General features: G+C 41.4%; 1 protein-coding gene and 1 long non-coding RNA gene across 13 annotated transcripts in view; one reads left to right on the plus strand and one right to left on the minus strand.

Annotated features, from left to right (window-relative positions):
* Positions 1 to 21,472, plus strand: part of DNMT3A (DNA methyltransferase 3 alpha) — a 1,939,932-nt gene that overhangs the window by 991,353 nt on the left and 927,107 nt on the right. The window lies entirely within an intron of this gene.
* LOC146822118 (uncharacterized) overlaps positions 5,143 to 21,472 on the minus strand; it is a 67,094-nt gene continuing 50,764 nt past the window's right edge. For 2 of the 4 annotated variants that reach the window (XR_014963232.1, XR_014963234.1), the window contains one exon: positions 5,143 to 5,381. This is a non-coding gene — a long non-coding RNA (uncharacterized LOC146822118). The remainder of the gene's footprint in view (positions 5,382 to 21,472) is intronic. The other 2 variants (XR_014963233.1, XR_014963231.1) reach the window with 1 other exon arrangement.

Consider the following 21,472-nt stretch of genomic DNA (forward strand, 5'->3'; position numbering starts at 1 on the left):
GTACATAGCGCAGCACAAGTTATAGTTAGTGCTGCTAACTATACCTGCTGAATTTCTGTGGTTTTTTGTAGTTCAAAACATCAATTTTAACTGAGAAATTCACGTAACTATAACATTACTTTAACCTTTGTTTTTGTTCATTTCATTTAGATTTTTTTAAACAAATCTCTTTACTACACCTAACTATAACGTTACTTTAACCTTTGTTTTTTTCAGTGAATTTCTAGGGTTTTTGTTAAACTAAATTAATTTTTCTTTCATTGTTTCTAAGGTAGAATTACTGAATAATGTATCCTGTGAGCGGAGATTATTTTGAAAGGGAATGACTTCTGCATTATAATTTAACAGGAAAGGGTGCACAGTTTGCAAAATGTTTCTAAAAATGATTTCTGATTATAAAACAGAGTAATACACTAATATATGTGTTGAGATTGTCCATCTCCTCAGTTCTTGTAACTCTTATATTGAGACATCTCAGCAAGTTCATGAATATTCTAATACCGCACTTTTAATAGCCTTTGTATTTATTTTTACATTGAAGTGATAATTATGATTCAGAAAGAGTGATCAGTGTTTGCAATAATGTATAGTATTAGTTTTCACAAAGGAAATCTACTTTTAAGGTGTTTCATTACTCTCGCATGAGGCTCACGGGCCGCTAGCAGGACACTCATGAGATCGTAAAGATATGCATTTTGTTTTAAAGTATTGTATAGTTTTTCTCATGTATTCAGTCATTGTTTAATGTTAATCTATAATAAGGGAGTAATTTAAATGTGTTTGTTATGTTTAATTAATTTTTTTAAACTGACAACTCACGAGATGCTTGCGAGAGTCTAACATATAATCCCAGTATGGACTCCGAGGAAGCTGTATTTCCTGTTCGGCTCTTGCGAACTACTCGCAAGATTGTACATTTGGGAATTTAAAAACTGTTTTTTCTTATCATTCTGAACAAAGTAAGACATTAGAGATGTTGATTAACTTAGAAAAATTGATTATGAATTGTTCCATTCAATATGTAAAACTGTGTACAATCTTGAGAGATGCTCGCAAGAGGTCCGGGAGAAGAAACACACCAAAGCAAGAATTGTGATTGGTTCATATGGCTGTCTTTATTTACAAAATGTAGATGCCATCCTTTTGGTTTATTTGCCTATTGGAGTTTACTGTGGGTAGACCTTCTTGTCTTGCTTTGTTTGCCTTTTTGTATTGGCATAGATAAATGTCTTCATCAGATTGTGATGAGCAACCTGGTGCTGTCGCAGCACCTTAGCCACCTCAGCCTGCCAAACTTTGGCCTGGCAGTTTTTTGACATTTGGCTGTGTGGCAGCATGTCATCTGCAAACTTTGCAAGGAGTTCAACCGGGGGAGTAGAAACAAACAGTATAGTATGAGTACCACAGGCATGTGGGGGCACCTCAGGTCTCTGCATCAACAAAGGCTTACTCGGTCAGAGTTAACTTGCACTGTGGAGCTAGACAACTCTTGAGTGGCTTTCACGTCATGTGAACCTAGAGACACTGTTCCTGCCCAGGTACTGAGTGCTGAATTAGATAACAACCCTTTTTATCTTCATACGGCCCTTTTTTGCTTCTTATCTTAGCAGATAATTTTTCCATCGGAGACGACCAGATGATAGTGCTCTGTGGTGGCAACCTAGGTGCAATCACACGGGTTGCACTTGAAATTCAAATGGAGACCGTTTCTCTATTGATGTTTCTCTTTCCTCGCATTGCCTTTCTATGTTCTAATATATGTCAAAGGCAAAAATGGTTGTGGTGAAAAGAGTTTTGTCTTAAGATTGAGAAGTAAAACATTGTCTGCATCTTTCCGTGAGTATGGCATGGGGTTCGATATATCATAGCAGTATCCATTTGGATATGCCAGGTGCCTGTAGGCAATATGGAGTGCAATTCACTGCAGAAGGGAACAGGATCTTCCTTTATAACATAGGAATGCATCCAGTTCAATGTGTAACTGAACAGTACACACTATAAACACAAAGGGGCTGATTATGATGTTGGTGAGTCAGTGTTGGACCCACAGACATCTGACATTGCGGTCTGCCCGCCGCATTATGATGCGGCGGGCGGAGGAATCGTCTGCGGTGCTTCCGACTGGCTCAAGGAGAGCACCATAATCCCTTGAATGATGGCGGAGCCAGGCACAGCATTATGATGGCACTTTCCGACAGCCTGTTCATGTCGGACTTTCCAACATGAAAAGGCTGTTGGAAAGTGTCTTTGGGGACCTCAAGCAGGGCCCCCTTCCCCCCTGGCCCTTCGCTACCGTGAGGTGTCTACCACACAGTGGAGGGATGTTTACAAACATTCATTTGTCAATGGAAGCTTGTGCTGCTGGCCTTTTCCGCCCGCCGGACAAGCTTCCATTGACAAATGGATGTTTGCAACCGATCGTAATACTGCGGTCTGAACCAACGACCTCAGGTCAGGCGGTTCCAAACCACAACGGTGTTCCGTTCGCCCGACATCGTAAGTAGGCTCATAGTCTCTTGTCAGAGCCACCCTATTGCTACAATATGTGATTCTTTCAAGTTATAATTAACTTTTTTGGGGGGGAATATAGACATCAGCGAGAGTTTCACAGAAGCACACAAATGCCTGCCTCCACTCGCATATTTAATCAACAATTGGTTGCTCAAACATTTAGCATAACATTTCTGCATCCTTGGGTGTAGATAGTGGAAACAGCAAATTCTCTGCGCTGAGACCTCCCTCTTCAGTTAGATTTTCTCTACCTTTCCCTACTTTTTTGTGATCATATGAGTCTCGTGAGCCTCTTTTTGAGGATAGAATTTACACTTTGTTTGATTACAGTACTTGTACTTTTAGTTCCCACTACAAGGTTATGGGAAGAAAGTGGCCTCTCCACTCAGAGCTTTCCACAGTAGAATAGGAGTGTATAATAGGGTGTAAGGAGAGACTAGGCTTTTCACTGGCACCTTTCGCCAGGTCAACAACTCTGTATAGTAGGGTGTGGGGAGTGACTGGCGCCTCTGCTGAGAACTCTCTCTGTAATGATGGGTGTGCATGGTAGGTTTAGGAGGAAGATTACCCTCTCTGCTGAGACCTCTCTGGGCTGGCAGGAAAGTGTAGTCGGGTATGGAGTGAGACTAACTTCTCTGATGGGACCTCTCTCTGGGATGACGGGTGTGCGTAGTAGAGTATGTGGAGAGACTGGCCTCTCCTTCAAGACCTGTCTCGGATGACAGGTGCGTATAGTACAGTTTATGGAGGGACGGGCTTGTCCGCTGAGACCCCGCTCTCAAATTACTGATGTTGATAGTATAGTGTGTAGAGTAACTGGTCTCTACCCGGACATCTGTGCTCATTCCTCTCCCCACAGTGATGGGTATGCATAGTACAGTGTGGGAATGAACTGGCCTCTTTGCTGACACCCCAGTCTTGGACGAAGGGCACAAGAATTAGAGTGTGTGGAGGAACTGTCCCTCATGCTGAGACCTCTCTTGGATGATCTGTGTGCGTGATAGGATGGGAGGAGGGGCTGGCCTGTCTGCTCACACCTCTCCCTAGGGTGACAGATGTATAATTAGTGTAAGGGGAGAAAATGACCTCTTTGCTGAGAAATCTGCCATGGATGACCAGCATAGAGACTAGGATATGGAAAGAGACTACTCTGTCCGCTCATACCTCTCCCGAGAGTAACTAACGCGTTTAGTAGACTGTAGATGGAGACTACTCTCTGCTCCATCCTCTCTTTTTGGTGATGAATGTCCATAGTGGGTGTACAAATAGAGTATCCTCTCTGCTGAGAACTGTGTATTAGTTGATTGGTGTGGATGGTTGAATGTGGGGGGGACACTCACCTCTCCCTCAGACCTCTCCCCATCCATACAGGCAGGCTTAGTAAGGTGTGCACAGGAACAGACTTCTCAGTTGAAACTTCTCTCCAGAGTCACAAGCATATATAGTAAGATGTGCAAAAGAACTACCCTCTCCACCAGCTGATAGCAGTACAACGTAGAGTATGAGGATGCAATGACCTCTGTGCCAAAACCTCTCTCTTGTATGAGAGGTCTCAATACTACAGGGTAGACGAGGACTGATCTCTCTACTGATGATTCTCCATGTGGTAATTCCTAAAATCAACAAGGCCCAGAGGGGTGGCAGAAGTTTCACATTCTCCACATGCAAACTCTGGAATTCACTGCTCTATCAGCTCCAAGATCAGTCCAACTTGAAACAATTGAGAAAACAGCTTAACACCTGTTTTTTTTCATGCTCCCTAGCTTTTAGGCCTTTCAGTTGGGCCTACAGCAGATGCTAGCACCAAGATGCTCTTGGGCATATGCACACTTTATAAATTTCTTTTACTTACTGAGACCCCACTGTTGCATGACCAGTCACCATAATTCGGTATTCAAATAATTGTCTTCTACATTAACAAGTCTCTGTAGCATAAAAGATGTGCGTATTACCTTATAGATACATACACGTACAGGAGCACTTTTGCAGTCCCTGAAGGTGGAATTGCCAGTTGTAGTCAATATTGCTATACTGTAATAATACTAAAATCTAAAAAATAACTATTAGGCAAAAAAGTCACTCGCAACTTCATTACAATAAAATATTTTGCCATTACAAAACTACAACTACTATTTTAACAAACTATATCAACGATTGTAAAACAAAACACCCAACAGTTGTAAAACAAACAAAACAACTTTACTAATCTATCATATCTTCTTATGACTCTCATGAGCAGCACCAAACACTCCATCCTTTCTCCTTCATTTCTCTATTGGGTTTTGGTATGGGTAGACCTTATCGGCTTGCTCTCTTTCAGCCACTTCGGCCTGCCACAAAATGTTCACTTTCACAGTTTGTTTTTGCATTTGAAGCTAGGTGGCAAAATAGTCTCAGTAAAGTTTCACATGTTTAATCTTTGTAAAAAGAAGTTCCGCCGGGAAAGTAGAAAGAAGCAATGTAGTATTGATTGCAGGAAAGTGGAAGCATTTAAGATCTATGCGTAAACAAAGGCTAGCTCGTGCAGCTGAACTAGATGTTTCTTCAGGTGCTTCCACATCATTTCAACCATTATTGCTCCAGCAGACAACAACCCGGCTTATCTGAATAATGTCGTTTTTTTTTTTTTTTGCTGCATATGTAACCAGATAATTTTCTCAGAAACGTGTAGAGCTGCACAGATTATGCAAATCCACAAATCTCTCCCTAGGCAGTAGAACATAATCGGTTCTGCAATTATGTTTTTTCCCGACATTCCACTCAGTTATTGTTTCCCGTTTCTTCCAAAGTAAACAAGTGTTGTTTTCCTCCTCCATATATTTTGTGACAAGGCACATTTGTTTTAACAAACTCTGTTTTCTATTTTTCTCCTAAAAAAAGACAAAATAACCAAAAAACTTACATTAACATACTGATAAATAATTGATAACCGTGTACATCACTATATTCTCTAAACGTTTCCACATGTTTTACCCCAATCACATATTTAGATCTAGTGTACCACTAACTTATTATTCCTTTCTCCTGAAAAATTCCACGCCCTCAACCAGTGCATTTTTGTTTTTGCACAATTAAATTATAACATGCCATCAACCCTGGTTCCATAAAAGTTTATAAAGTAACACATACCTATTGACACACTTTTGCTAACAGTGAGCACAATGTTCTCTTCTAGAAATAGTAATATCTTGAATCAAACATCTCATGTAGGTAAAGTATGTGTACAGTAAGGTTCATAAAAACACTAGCACTTGTATTAACAGCTTCCAGATTATTTTATAATTTGAGAAAAATTGCCTCATTTAGTTACTACATACAGATTCAACACTTCATTTTTACCACAACGTGCAATGGTTGCTGACGTCTCTCTACATTCTAGTATCTACTTCTCAAAAGCTATACTGAGAAATTTACACCTCTACAAACAACTTTTTAATCAGTAAATCTTGTGTAGAATACATTTACCAACAGTAGTGCACTTACTGAAACTTCTGAACAAAGTTCATTACCTATATTCTTAGATATATGAACTTGGAGCTCTTTTTTAAATGCAGCTGAAAACACCAGTCTTTATAGTTTCCAAATTGTCCCATCTGCTGAGGCACAACTCAAAGAGACTTCCTTTTCCTCCACCATCAAGGAACATCTGAGCCTTCTCTGGCTCTGCAGCCACTTTAATCGGAACATTTATTTAACCATGTAATAGGAATGTGAACTATTGGTTGACCTGAGCCCTTTTTTTCTACTTCTCCCAATACGATCTTGTGAGACTCTTCCTATCCACTGAGAACCCTCTGCTGAATAATGAATGGGCATACTAGAGTATAAGGAGGGGCTGCCCTCTACACTGAGACCTCTCACTGGAATCGCAGGTGTGCATAGTGGGGTGAGGGTAGAGACTTGCATCTCCCTTCAGACACCTCTCAAATAACAGGTGTGCGTAGTAGGGTATATGGAGAGTGACAGCCCTCTCCTTTCAGATCCCTCTCTCAGATGATGGGTGTGTGAAGTAGGGAGTGGGCAGGGACTGGCCTCTCCTTGGAGACCTCTCTCTCACATGACGTGTGCGTAGTGGGGTGTGTGCATGAACTGGCTCTCCTTTTAGACCTCTCTCACATGACAGGTGTGCGAAGTAGGGTGTGTGCATTGACTGGCCTCTCATTTGAGACCTCCCTCTCAAATGACAGGTGTGCGTAGTAGGGTGTGTTGATGTACTTGGCCTCTCCTTTAGGACCTCTCTCTCAAATGACGGGTGTGCGTAGTAGGGTGTGTGAATGTACTGGCCTCTCTCTCTTTCGAGACCTCTCTCTGAGATGATGGTTGTCCGTGGTAGGGTGTGAAGAGGTACTTACCTCTCCGTTTAGATCCATCTATTGCATGACGGCTGTGCATGGTAGGGTGTGGGAATAGTCTGAACTCTACTCCGAACACCTCCCAAGCTGATGGGTGTAAATAGTGAACTCTGATAAACACCATCTCCAGTAAGACTCCTTCTTACAGTAACAAGTCTACTGCTCTTTCCTACTTTTCACGACCCTCAAGATCCTAAAAATGTTTTAAAAAAATAAGTATCCTTCTACTCATCACTGTACTTCTCTCACTAACTTACTCTCAACAACAAGGGGCACAATATTCATTCCTGCTAGTACACTGTATTGAGAACTCACCTGCTCTTTTTTACTATTCATTATCCCACAAGAGTCCAGCGATGACATAATTTCTTCTTTTTAATATACATTTAATTTTATCACAGTAGTTATCCCTTGGAGACCTCTTCTCTAAATCTAAGGGGACAGCATTCCTTTCTCCTGCCCACTTATATGGCCCTTTTACTTTATTTCCACAACACCTGCAATTTTTCTCCGCAAACAGTAATGGCAGCCATTTAATTTCTAAAGTTTAAACAGCAGCCAGTCTGAGCACACGCTGTCACAAAAACGTGAAGGCTCACAGGAAAACATGGCCTCTCAACCAATAAAAGGGCTCCATTTTTCATTTTGCTTTCTCACGGGATGTCCGGGGGTCTCTCACGAGCCCAACTACCAAAATATACAATAATTTTTTATCATTTATTTCTCAAAAACTACTGAACGAATGAACCCCAAATCACAAAAATCACAATCTGTGGCCCAACATCTAGCTTCCTGCCAAATTTAGTGTAATTCCACTCAGCAGTTCTTGCTGTCGCCTGTCTTAAAGAAGTTATGGAAATGCGTGGGGATTTTGCGTTTTGGGGCCTCTTTTTTTCTCAGCCCCCCCGCTTGATGGATAACCCCGAAACGTTCCATTCACTAACTAGTCAAAACGTAGCAGTTTTATGGAGATTCAAATGGGGCCAAATTTATTAGCAACAGGAAAAACGGTATTCCGATGAAAAAGCGATCCTAATTATAACTAACTAGTGGTGACTAGGAGATATAAAAATATATATATATATTCACTGAAAAAAACATAGGTTTCATGCACGTTATGGTTGGGAATTGGCATTTAAAAAACCTTTGAAATTCACTGAAAAAACCAAAGGTTTCAGGGGCGTTATAGTTAGGAATTAGCATTTAAAAAAGCTTAGAAATTCACTGAAAAAACCATAGGTTTCAGGGGCGTAGTTAGCTGGACATTTCCCTCGTACAAAACCCTAGAAATTCCCCTGTTATAGTTAGTTCAGCTAACTATTACTCGCGCCCCCGCAATGCACTGCTGATGACGTCACATATTACATCACTCATGACATGGTCAGTGACATCACTAATGACCTCTCAAATGACATCACCGATGACATCACTGATGACATCATCCAGTGAGTATGTGTTTCTGTACAGTTTTAATATGTTTAATATATATAGGGAAAGGCCTGTTGAAGAATGAGTGGGTGTACAAGTGTGTGAATGGATGATTTTCTAGGTGCGTAACTGACTATAAGTGAGTCATTAAATGTATCTTACTGCAGACTAGTGACTAAACTGTGTGAATGTCTGTATGTGTGTGTGTGTTGGTGCATTAGTGGCTGCATGGTTTTGTGAATAGCTATATGAGTGTCTATATGGGTTATTGATTGGTTGTCTGAGTATCTGTATGGGTGCCTGAGTGTTTGTGTGGGTAGTGTGTGTGTGTGTGACTCTGTGCATAGATGTGTGAGTGGGTGATTCTATGGGTGCATGGTTTTAAGAGTGCAACTGTGATGGACTGTATGGTTGGGTGAGTGTATGTATGGGTGTGTTAGTGACTGAATGTATATCTCAGTTGTACATGTGTCAGTAACTACATATGTGAAACACAGTGTATATGTGTGTAAGAGTATACAACTATCTGACCACTTGGGTAAAACAGGATGATGGATTTACAACTACACAATTAGAAATTAATTCAAGGGATATTCTGGGGGTCAAGTTAAAATCTCCCTCATTTGGTGAACTCATCATTTTTAATGTGTATGCCAGGGGAAAGCCGGGAGGGAAATCATCAGAAGTCGTGGTGGCACTGGGACACTATGTTAGTATTTGGAGGGGAGGTGCTAACATATTAATTTGCGGAGATTTCAACTGCTCCTATGAGCCTCTGGACCATATGGATCTAGAGCTCACGGAGGCAGAGGATATCTGTTGGCAAATCCCCCCCTTAGTGTACCCCCTATTAAACGGTGGACCCAGGCAGCCCTACAACTCAAGACCTTCAGTTTAGAACACGGGTTGAGAGCAGTGAACGGTAGAACACGAGGGGATGAGCAGGGTAATCCAACTTTTAATAATGGACAGAGCACCAGCAGAATTGACTATATTCTGGTCAACCTTGAATTCTGGACATCAATACGTGATATGACTGTAATTCATCGTATCGAAAGTGACCATAACCCTCTCAGTCTTGAGCTACAGCTTCACAAAGGGTTGGGGTTAATACCAGATGATATAATAGATGATATCGTCATGACAAATGATTCTCGGCGGGTTAGATGGGCCGAGTGTCTGGGTAAACCCGAAACCATTAGCAAAATGAATGACATGGTAAAAGAAGCAATCATTGAAAGGCAGGGGCAGCTGGATTACGAGGATTACTGCAGCAGGGTAGTCCATATTCACTCGACCCTTTTTTTAAACTAAGTAAATATTTTAGTATTCTGAGGAAGAGGAACTCTGGCAAGGGGAAAAGAAAACAGGAGTCATGGTATGATAAAAACTGCAGGACTGCATACAAATCTTTAGCTGATGCAGTGCGATCCACTGATAGGGAGGCTATACGGGCGGCAAGGAATCATTACAAATGGACACAAAATGCCTCGAAAAAAGCGTGGGACACTAAATACTGGGAGGAGTTATTGGTAGCCAGTAAGTCCAGAGACTCGACTGACTTCTGGCATCTTGTGAGGTGGGGCACGGGGAACCAAAAACCAATCCCGGTTAATCATGTCCCGCCAGAACACTGGGTTAAGCACTTTAAGTCCCAGTTTGCTAACACAAATAATGTCCCACCACCTGCCCTAGCCTCTCTCAGCCGTCCTTTATCAGCAAATATACTAGTGTTCACCAAGAAAGATGTTGAATGTGCCCTTAATCTAATCCCCAAAGGCAGGGCCCCGGGCTTAGATAAAATTCCCGCAGATTTGTTCCTGCATAGTAAATCAGTCTGGGTCCCTTACATTGAATTATTGGCGAACACTATTGCCAAAGGCACTACGGTGCCGGATATATGGCGGGGAGCAGAAATCATACCAATTTTTAAGAAGGGTGACCGAGCAGACCCGGGAAATTACAGGCCAATTAGCTTAATAGCCTGTATTCAGAAGGTTGTGGCCAGAATGGTACTTCTTAGGGTCCAGAATTGGATCGAGGACTCGGGAGTCATGTCCACTTTACAGGCTGGCTTCCGACCCCTGACTAGCACGGTAGATCAAGTTTTTAGATTTTCCACAATATATTGGAAATGGGTGGTTCTGGGGGGTGGCACACTCTATGCAGCCTTTGTTGATTTAAAGACTGCATTTGACTTAGTCCCAAGAGATAGGCTGTGGAGAGCGCTCCACGAGCAGGGTATCCCACCTGAACTGCTTGCGGTTTTGATTAAACTACATGAAAATAATTACGCGCAGGTCAGATGGGGTAACCAGAGCCAGGTGACTGTCAGATTTCCAACGGAAAGGGGCGTGCGGCAAGGGTGTGTGCTGGCACCCACATTATTCACACTATATATAAATAGAGTTATAGATTATTATAGGGACTCTACTACTGATGCACCCAAACAGAACGGCATCCCCGTCCCCCTGCTAATGTTTGCGGATGACACCCTCCTATTATCAAAGACTCAGGAAGGGTTACAGAAGGCAATAGACTGCTTTGAAAAATTTTGCAATGACTATGGCCTCTCTGTTAATGTCTCTAAAACCAAATTTATGACGATGCATAGGCATAGGAAGATTAGGGGCAGAGTCTTTATGAATGGGGAACCATTAGAGCAGACTGATAGCTTCAGTTACCTGGGTATCACATTGGGCTCCATGTTACAGTGGAAGCCGCATGTGGCCCATTTAATTTCTAAGCACGCACAACTATCTGGTGCCCTTCTAAGAAAATTTAAGTTGTCAGCCACTAAACCTGTAGCCCCAGTATTAAGAATTTATGACTCAAGTGTAAGATCTTCCATGTTATATGGAGCGGAACTGTGGGGGTCGTCTGATATAGCAGGTCTACAAAAAGCACACAACAAATTTCTCCGCTGCATAACAGGGCTCCCACATTCTACACCACTCGTACCTCTGCGCATGGATTTGGGATGTCAGAGTCTAGAAAATATTTGTAGATTTAGACCAGTTGCTTACTGGAGAAGACTGTGGGTAACCCCAGAATTGAATCACTATGCGTTAGCACTCCTGGAAACGCGTGATATGGATTCTGGGGGTAAAATGCTATGGTTTAGAAAGGTTAAAATTCTCCTTAAGTCCCTAGGTTTGGGGGATCTTTGGGATAATCCTCAGGGGACATCATTTCCTACCAAACAACAGTTAAAAGAGGCCTACTGGTCATTCATATCCCAGGAGGAGTTCCAGTCACACACTGCTCCATCGTATACTAAGGCTTTTTTGGAGCTGAAACATACTCCTGGGTATGAGATGTACTGGGATCTGATTACAATGCCTCATGATAGGAAATTATTCCATCAGTTTAGGGTAGGTACTCTCCCACTGAATATGGTCACCTGTAAATGGGCATCTAGTAAAAGTGACCAAATGTGCCCTTTTTGCATAACATACCTGGAAACCATAGCCCATGTTTTGTTTATTTGCCCAGAATATAAGGCCCCCCGTCATAAATGGATAAGAGCAGTTTGTATTCAAAAGGGTATTATGACGGGTATTACTGCACTGAGAATATTTCAAACCGACTGTTCTGAAACAATAGTGATAGCTCTAGCAAAATTTCTGAAATGGATGTGGACAATAAGAGTTGGGAAACTGAAAGCTCTCCAGTCGCCCTAAAGTAAACCCAGTACAATTGTGGTACTTTTTTATAGTTTTAGTGTGTTTTTATGGAAGACAGTTATTTATTTTCTTATCTGGTCGAGTAGGAATACCACTTATGTAGTGAACTTAAATCCTGCTGTTTCTAGCTTCAGTGCCATGCTTTCTGTGTATAACTCAAATGTGTAGCTTTAACGGATATACCTGATGATGAACTGTCCTCTTTTTTACTTTTTTTTTTCTTATGTATTTGATGACGAAATGTGTTTTTAATTTGTCTTTTATGACAACAAGTCGAAATAAAAACTGACTGATGATGATGGTATACAACTATCTATATGTGAGAGTGTGTGATTGCGGGAGTGGCTGTATGGATGAGTGTGTGCTTGTATTAGTAATTTTATAAGAGCGTCAGAATTTGTTAGTATTTTTATGAGTAAGTGAACTTGAGTGTGTTTAACTGTATAGGTGAGTAAATTGGACTGTTTAATTATTTGCATGACTGACTAGGTGTGTCAGTACCTCAATGGATCATTGGCAGTGTGTGAGTGTCTATATAGGTGTATAAATGCATATGATAGTCTTGTACGGAGTGACTGTAAGTATGAGTGATTGTACAGGTGAGTGAGTGGAGATGTATGTAGACCTAAGAGTCAATGAGTGGGTATGTAGTTATTGGTATTGGAGTATCTATGGTTTTCAAAATGGCCGTCTGAAATTTTGAGCCGGTGTATCAAAGGTTAAATTAGGGTGTGAGAAGATGCACTAATTTATCACATGGATGACGTTTTCAGTGATGTCATCAGTGATGTCATCAGTAATGTCACTGACCATGTCATGAGTGATGTAATATGTGACGTCATCAGCAGTGCATTGCGGGGGCGCGAGTTATAGTTAGCTGAACTAACTATAACAGGGGAATTTCTAGGGTTTTGTATGAGGGAAATGTCCAGCTAACTATAACGCCCCTGAAACCTTTGGTTTTTTCAGTGAATTTCAAAGGTTTTTTAAATGCCAATTCCTAACTATAACGTGCATGAAACCTATGGCTTTTTCAGTGAATTTAAAAGGTTTTTTAAATGCTAATTCCTATCTATAACTTTCTCTAAAGATATCATGTTTAATGATTTTCATTGGATTTCTATATTTTTCAAATTGTGTGTCAATTTCATTAATTATGTTTATCACCATTTTTTAAACTTATTTTTTCAATTAATTCTTTTAAAAATTAAAAAATATGATTTGTTTTTATTGGGGTTTTCAAACATATTTTTTAAAATATTTTTTAACTATATGTTCAAAACTTTATTTTATATATATTTTTTCCATGTTTTTTGGATCCGCGCACCGTTCTCGATCCCTACGCGATAGCATCCGCTCATGGTAATGCGTTGGGTACGTGTTTAGTGCGCGATCGCAATGCGACCGGTACGCGACTCCCAGCCTACACGCGACACGTCCGATGTACGTAACGCGACGTTTACGTGCTTCCGCGATGCGTCATCTGCGTCTGACGCGGTAGGTGCGCGGATCCCGCGAAATATTTAACATTTAAAAAGACATGTATATGTATTTCATGTGAACATTAACCCCTACAGCGCTGCGCGGATTCCCGCGCCACGCTGAAGGTTCGTTGCGCGGGCGGGCTCATGACGGAACGGTTCCGTCATGAGCACAGCCCAACCGACGCTCATGACGGAACCGTTCCGTCATGAGCGCCGAAGGGGTTAATTGAAGACAAACTCTAAACTAGTCTTGAAAGTAATATATTTTTACATCTAATCCTATTTTTTTTTTTATTCAATTTCGCGGATGCGCGCTGGGTGCGTGATGCGTAAGCGCAGGGCGTGTGGATCCCATGAGACCTGCAAGAAAAGAGATTTGATTGGTTCATTACACTTCCTGTTCTAACTATTGAAAGACCCCACCCAATTCAATCATTCTTCTTTCACCTTCTTTGGAGGAGCATCTCTTTGCAGAGAAGAAGATTTTTGGGACTAAGATTTCACTTAGCTCTAACTTTTTTCAACCAAAAATGGCTTCAGGGCAGCAGGCATCACCTGCATCTCCTCATACATCTGAGGATGACTTTTTGGAGGAGACACCACGCACACCACGTTTTTCATCTGTGGTGTGGAAATGTTTTACTTTTCCCGAGGGGCAAACGAAGACCAATGCCACCTTGGTCACGTGCAAGATTTGCAAAAGAGTGCTGTCGCGAGGGGATCCTAACAAGAAATACTCGTGCGGACCGGCAAGTATGATGAAGCACCTGAGGACCCTTCATCCGAACAATCTTGCAGGAGAAGAATGCCGACGGATGAGAGGCACTCCTGCGCCTTCCACCTCATCGCAGCCGAGCACTTAAAGAGTGCATCCATCAGCCCAAAATTTGGACATCCGTCCTCAATTTCAATTTTTAAAAGTGCTCTGCACTAAGTGCAATGCGACTTTGTGCTACGGTGAGCAGTCGAGCGATCTGATCTGTCGCCGGCAAGAAAGTCTCAATTGCTAGTTGTTTTTTTTTTTGTTCCCTGAAGTTCATTGTTTGGTTCCTCCTGTTTTGTTTGTTGTTTTTGTTTTTTCCAGAAAAACCAAAAAATTCACAAAATTGTTAGAAAACCCCCCAAAAAATATAAAAGAAGAAAGAAGAAAAAAAAAAAGATCTTCTAAGAACTAACTTTCCTGGTTTAAAAAAAAAGCTAAATTTCTTTGTTAGTGTGTGAAAGTTTAGATTAATGTATGTGTAGTACGTAATTGACTGAATGAATGCATTAGTAGCGTATGGTGAATGTATAAGTGCAGAACTATGAGGAAGTGCTGCAGCATCACACAGTAACCTCTTTAACTGCAGTGTGCTGTAGTACTTCCGAAGCACAGGGATGCAACATATGTACATAAATATGTTGCAAATCTATGCTTCTCTCTGCACGGCTGCTTAAACTGCAGCCATGTGGTGACACAGGCACCCTTGCACCATAGTGCAAGGATATCTGTGTCATGTGCTGTTTGTTTTTCTGCAGGAAGACACACTTTCCTGCACAAAAACAATGAGAAAATGCATTTTTCTCCTTCAATGTATGCTGAACATTTCAGCATGCATTGAAGATATCAAAATGTGGAGAAATGAAAACAATTGTCCTAGTTGTGCTTTCCTACACCTATTTTAGAATGGTGCAGCATTCACACACATATCGAGATTTATGATTTCTGATAAATCTAGACATGTGTCTTGTTTTATGAGTATTCAGTGCAATCATGCACAACAACACTTCTAGAACACCCTTTCAACGCAAAGAAGAATGATTGCGGTCCTTCAATAGGTACAGTGGGAAATATTATGAACCCCTCAAATCTCTTTTTTTGCAGGTCACATGATATCTGATTATGGTCAGATTTCAAAACTACATAGGTATAAACAGAGTGTTTTTAGAAACGTGTTTCAACTTTGTAGCTTCTTGCAGACCTCCTTAGTCTGCATATTGGGACTTAGTTAAACTTACCTTCACAATAATAGGAATAAAACATGGTATACATTTTTTTCAGATTTTAATTGCAATCTAAATTCATATAAATTGCTTATTTTAAAATTTGGATCTGTGAAAGAAAAGAAAAAAAAATTATAACATGTAATAATTCATTTTTTACAACACAGCATCATTTCCACAAAGTAATTTTTTTGCCTTTTTTGCTGTTCCCAGAATATATTAAATTTCACTACAAATAGTCATTTCAGTCGTACTCATCACTTAACAGCGGGCAAAAAAAAAACAATCAGAAAGATTGTTAAAAAAAACAACAACATGCTATTCTCAGTAAAATACCACAAGATACAAATCACACATACATAAAATGCTTATGGCTAACAAAATTTTATAAGTTTAACTTACAAAAACTGTAAATGTTGTCGCTTAAAAATATTCACCGAATCTAAGGATACATTTTTGGAGGAGGCACCTCGCCCACAACGTTTTTCTTCAGTGGTGTGGAAATTTTTTACTTTTCCCGAGGGGCAAACAAAGACCAATGCCACCTTGGTCACGTGCAAGATTTGCAAAAGAGTGTTGACGCAAGGAGATCCTAACAAGAAATACTCGTGCGGCACGGCAAGTATGATGAAGCACCGAAGGACCCTTCATCCGAACAATCTTGCACGAGAAGAATGCCGATGGATGAGAGACACTCCTGCGCCTTTCTGAGTTTCTTTTCTTTTTATTTTTTTTTCTGCCATGATTTCTCTATTTTAACGTGGAAAAACAGTATCTGTAAAAAAGAATCACAAATAAATGTATATTAATAACTTTCAAATTTATACCATTCCTTTACTGTACAAACACATTTTATATAAAAACTGACTAAGAAACTATAGCCCTGAACCACAAGTGTGACGATGGTTAAAACACTACATGCATAGTGCATACTACTTTGAAGCAGTTCATGCCCTGAAGCCTACCTCACTAAAAGACTACATGCTAATTGATTGAATGATTACAGTATTATAAGGAGACACACTGGGTGAGTAACAGGGTGTTTTCTAGAAGTGTATAAATAGTGACTGGGGAATTGAAGGTGTGAAAGTCAACTGTGTAGGTGGTTAAGAGAACTGCATACATAGTAGATAGGCGTTTGAAGCAGTCCATGTGCTAAGGCCTGGCTAACTGCATGAGTACTTGGGTACTGACTGAATGATTAGAGTACAGCAAGGAGAGTGCCTGGGTGAATTTATAAGTGGTTGGCTTTTGGCACAGTGAATGGATTAGTACTTGGTACTGAATGGGTCACTAGAGGAGTGCAAAGGGAGTGACAGGATGTTTGCTGGACTGTATGGATACTGACTAGGGAATTGAAGGTGTGAAAGACAAGTGTATAGTATGTTAGAAGACTGCATGCATACTGCATAGACATTTAAAGCAGTCTGTGGTAATGTATGGTTCACAACATGAGTACTTGGAAACTGACTAAATCATCAGACTACTGCTAGGACAGTGCCTGGGTAAAACTTTAGAATTTTCAGTTCTGGCGCAGTGAAGAGAATAGTACATGGTACTGCACTTTAGTGTCAAACCCTGACTCATTTTATCAATGCATAAGCAAAGATTAGCTTCTAATGCTACTAAAACTTGACAACATGACCGGTTTTAAAACAGTTATCTGTGAACAAATACACAATGTTTCCAAATGCTTCTCTCACAATGCTTACCCAAATGCAGACAGACTCACAGTGTGATTTTAGACAAGCAACACTATCCTAGGAGTTTACCAAAACTCATTCACTAGTCTAGAAGAGGTAAGGGTACTGCACACAATCTACATATTTAAGTACTGCACTTTAGTGTCAAAGCCTGACTCATTTTATCAATGCATAAGCAAAGACTGGCTTCTAATGCTACTAAAACTTGACAACATGACAGGTTTTAAAACAGTTATCTCTCAGCAAATACACGATTTTATCTCACAGTGGTTCCCAAATGCACACAGACTCAGTGTGATTCTAGACAAGCAACACTATCCCTAGCAGCTTACCAAAACTCATTCACTACTGTGCAAGGGGTAAGGAAACTACACACAATCTACATATTAAAGTACAGCACATTAGTGTCAAAGCATGGCTCATTTTATCAATGCATAAGCAAACACTGGCTTCTAATGCTACTAAAACTTGACAACATGACAGGTTTTAAAACAGTTATCTGTCAGCAAATACACCATGTTACCAAATGCTTCTCTCACAGAGGTTCCCAAATGCACACAGACTCAGTGTGATTCTAGACAACAACCACTATCCCCTGTACTTTACCAAAACACATTCACTACTCTGGAAGAGGTAAAGTAACTGCACACATTCTACATATTTCACTACTGCACTTTAGTGTCAAAGCTTGACTCATTTTCAGAATACATAAGCAATAACTGGCTTCTAATTCTACCAAAACTTGAGAACAGGAAAGGTTTTTAAGCAGTTATGTGTATGCAAAGATATGAAGTACCCAAATGCTTCTCTCACAGTGGTTCCCAAATGCACACAGACTCAGTGTGATTCTAGACAACAACCATTATCCCTAGGAGTTTACCAAAACTCATTCACTACTGTGGAAGTGGTAAGGGAACTGCACACAATCTACATATTTCAGGACTGCACTTTTGTGTCAAAGCCTGACTTGTTTAATCAAAGCATAAGCAAAGACTGGCTTCTAATGCTACTAAAACTTGACCACAAGACAGGTTTTAAAACAGTTATCTGTGAGCAAATACACAATGTTTCCAAATGCTTCTCTCACAATGCTTACCCAAATGCACACAGACTCGCAGTGTGATTCTAGACAAGCAACACTCTTCCTTGTACTTTACCAAGACACAATCACTAGTCTAGAAGGGGTAAGGTGACTGCACACATTCTACATATTTCAGTACTGCACACTACTGTGAAAGTCTGACTCATTTTGCAATTGCATAAGCAATGATTGGCCTCTAATGCTAATAAAACTCGACAACAAAACAGGTTTTAAAGCAGTTATCTGCCAGAAAATACATGATATTACCAAATGCTTTTCTCACAATAGTTGCCCAAATGCACACAGACTCACAGTGTGATTGCAGACAAACAATTATCCCTTGTACAAAATACATTTACTAGTCTACAAGATGTAAGGTGATTGCACACATTACAGACAATTTTCGACTACACATTAGTACCAAAATGTTTCTCTCAAAATCATTCCTAAATGCACACAGACTGTGTGATTCTAGACAAACAACACTATCCCTTGCACTGTACCAAAACACATTTCATAATCTAGAAGGAGTACTGCATTTTAGTGTAGAAACGCGACTCATTTTGCAAATACATAAACAATGACTAGTGTCTAATTCTACCAAAACATGAAAACAGCACAGTTATCTGTCTGCAAACACATGAAAAACACAAATGCTTATCACAGAATGGTATCTAAATGCACACACACTGACAATAAGATTCTAGACCAAAAAAAGTACTCCCTGCACTTTTGCAGGAGAAACACGTTAGTCTGATTAAAATCAAAATAGACCACATACATCCCCTCACAATTAAAAAACTCACCTTTCAAGTTGTTTTGTAGATTAAGAAGTATGTCAGTCACACACCAGATTTTCTTATACAGAATCTCTGCACTGTGCACATCTCAGCAGAACCAAAGAATGGCAAAGTTTCCCTCTCATTTCCCACACACATACAATTCAATTCAATTCAATTCAATAATACTTTGTTTCGGCCATAAAAGCAGCATTTATAACACAGTACATTAAAATACACAATAAAAACATCATCAGTGATAAATTTTACAGCTAGCAACCCAAGTTAGTCTAGGCACTGTTTCGAATTATAAAACTCCTTTTTATCCAAAATGCATGGAGATACTTAGAAAGTGCAAACACAATGTAAGCTGCTGTGTTAGATTTAAAGATTCTAAGTGCATCTGCATATTTGCGGAAGCCCAGGTTCCTACATACAGGTACAATCCAGTGCTTCCGGGCTCTGCTGTACATGGGACAGAAGAAAAGGATGTGACAGTCATTCTCTAAGTCCGTGCCGCAGCCTGGGCATTTGGAAACCCCGGTGCTAGACCACTTGTTTGTGAAGCATGCAAGGGGGAGGCAGCCAAACCTCCATTGGATATATAACTTTCTGGCCAGTACAGGATAAATTACATTCAAATAATCCTCTGTCAAGAATTCCTGTCATGCGAGGGGAGGAAAACGGTAACCAGCGAAAACGGACTACATCTCCCAGGATGCTTAGCGGTTGAGAGGTTATGTAAACAGGAGAGCTGTTACATAACTCAAGGAAAACACGCCCTTATGTAAACAGGAGAGCTGTTACATAACTCAAGGAAAACACGCCCTTATGTAAACAGGAGAGCTGTTACATAACTCAAGGAAAGCACGCCCTTATGTAAACAGGAGAGCTGTTACATAACTCAAGGAAAACACGCCCTTATGTAAACAGGAGAGCTGTTACATAACTCAAGGAAAACACGCCCTATAAAGGGAGGAACCGGGAGGTACAACGCTGTCGGATATTGTGTTTACACCGACGTACCTGCTTCGTGAAGAGCAGTGTTCCGGAGTGGAGCTCCAGTAAGGCAAGAACGGAGGTAGGTCGAGTCGTTACTCCCTGGGCCGTGTCTTGCCCCATCGTCACCTGTGAAGGACCCGGAAGCTCTACCGGTCAACCATTGAGCTTCGCTTTTTGACTCGGCTGAGTCAAAGCGCAGTGGCGCTTTTGCTGGTTGGAGTCGTAACTCCCAGCCCGACCAGAGATACAGGGACTGCCAGCTGTAACGCACACCAGGAGGTGTTTGCCGCGTTACAGACTCGGAAGTCCACAGGATCGATCGAGCGGCTGCTCTCGGTTCAGTCTTCTTGGTTTTGATTGGGGTATCGGTGACGCATCACCAGGAGGTGACTCCGCGTCCCGGTGCAGTCTGAGGAAGAGGTTGAGCGGCTGCTCCCTTCAGGTAGAGACCCCGGCTGGGTGTTTCCCTGACTCCTCGATTCTCCCCAACACTCTTCGTGCCCCTCACAGCCTATCGATTGGGATTGTCGGCCATTTCATTTCTGCCCTCTGTTGGCATACGCCGGGACCGGCGTATATGCAGAGGACGGTTAGGACCACCCGTGCTGTGGGCTGGTAACGTACTTAGCCTGGAGGATTCCAGTGACTATAACTTTTGTTTCTTCTTTGTGTTATTTTTGCCTTCATTAAAATAACTAACCCTTCACAAGTGGTTGCGTCCTCATTATCGTGTCTGTTAAACGATCCCGAGACGTTCAGGGCGTTACAAAATATCCGACCTTAAATAACACTAACTGTCTCCCGGTCGATAACAGACATGGCAACACTTGATGATGTGCTGGCTGCTTTAGCGACCGTGCAAGCTGAAGTGGCTGCCTCTAGGCAAGAAACAGCCGATGTAAAAGCCAGACTGGATGCTATCCAATTGGACCCGCTCACGCCCAGCACCTCCCTCACGAACCCGACCCCTGCGGTAGTAGTGGAAATGCCGGTAGCCATCCCCTTGGCAACACCAGAGAGGTACAGTGGGGATCCTAACACAGTGCAGGTATTCCTCACACAAGTGGCGCTACATTTAACGTGCAAACCAAGGGCGTTCCCCACGAGTCAGGCTCGTGTGGCTTTCCTTATTTCCTATTTGGCTGGAAACGCGGCACAATGGGCCGTACCTCTGGTAAGCAGGGACGACCCCATCTTATGTGATTGGGGTGCTTTTCGCAAGGAATTCCTGAAGGTGTTCGACAGAAGGGCTGACTCGTACACGGCGGACCGTGAAATGCTTGAGTTGAGACAGGGATCCAACGACCTGGTGCAGTATCTCAACGCGTTCCGAAGGCTGGTTGCGGAAACCAAGTGGCCTGTTGCTAAACAGACGGCGCTCTTCTATCAAGGGCTGTGTGATGAGCTCAAGGACGCCGTGGCTCATATTGACCCTCAACCCAAGACATGTGAGGGCCTTATCA

Source organism: Triturus cristatus, chromosome 6 (genome assembly GCF_964204655.1).
Source record: "Triturus cristatus chromosome 6, aTriCri1.1, whole genome shotgun sequence".
NCBI classification, from domain to species: Eukaryota; Metazoa; Chordata; class Amphibia; order Caudata; family Salamandridae; genus Triturus; species Triturus cristatus.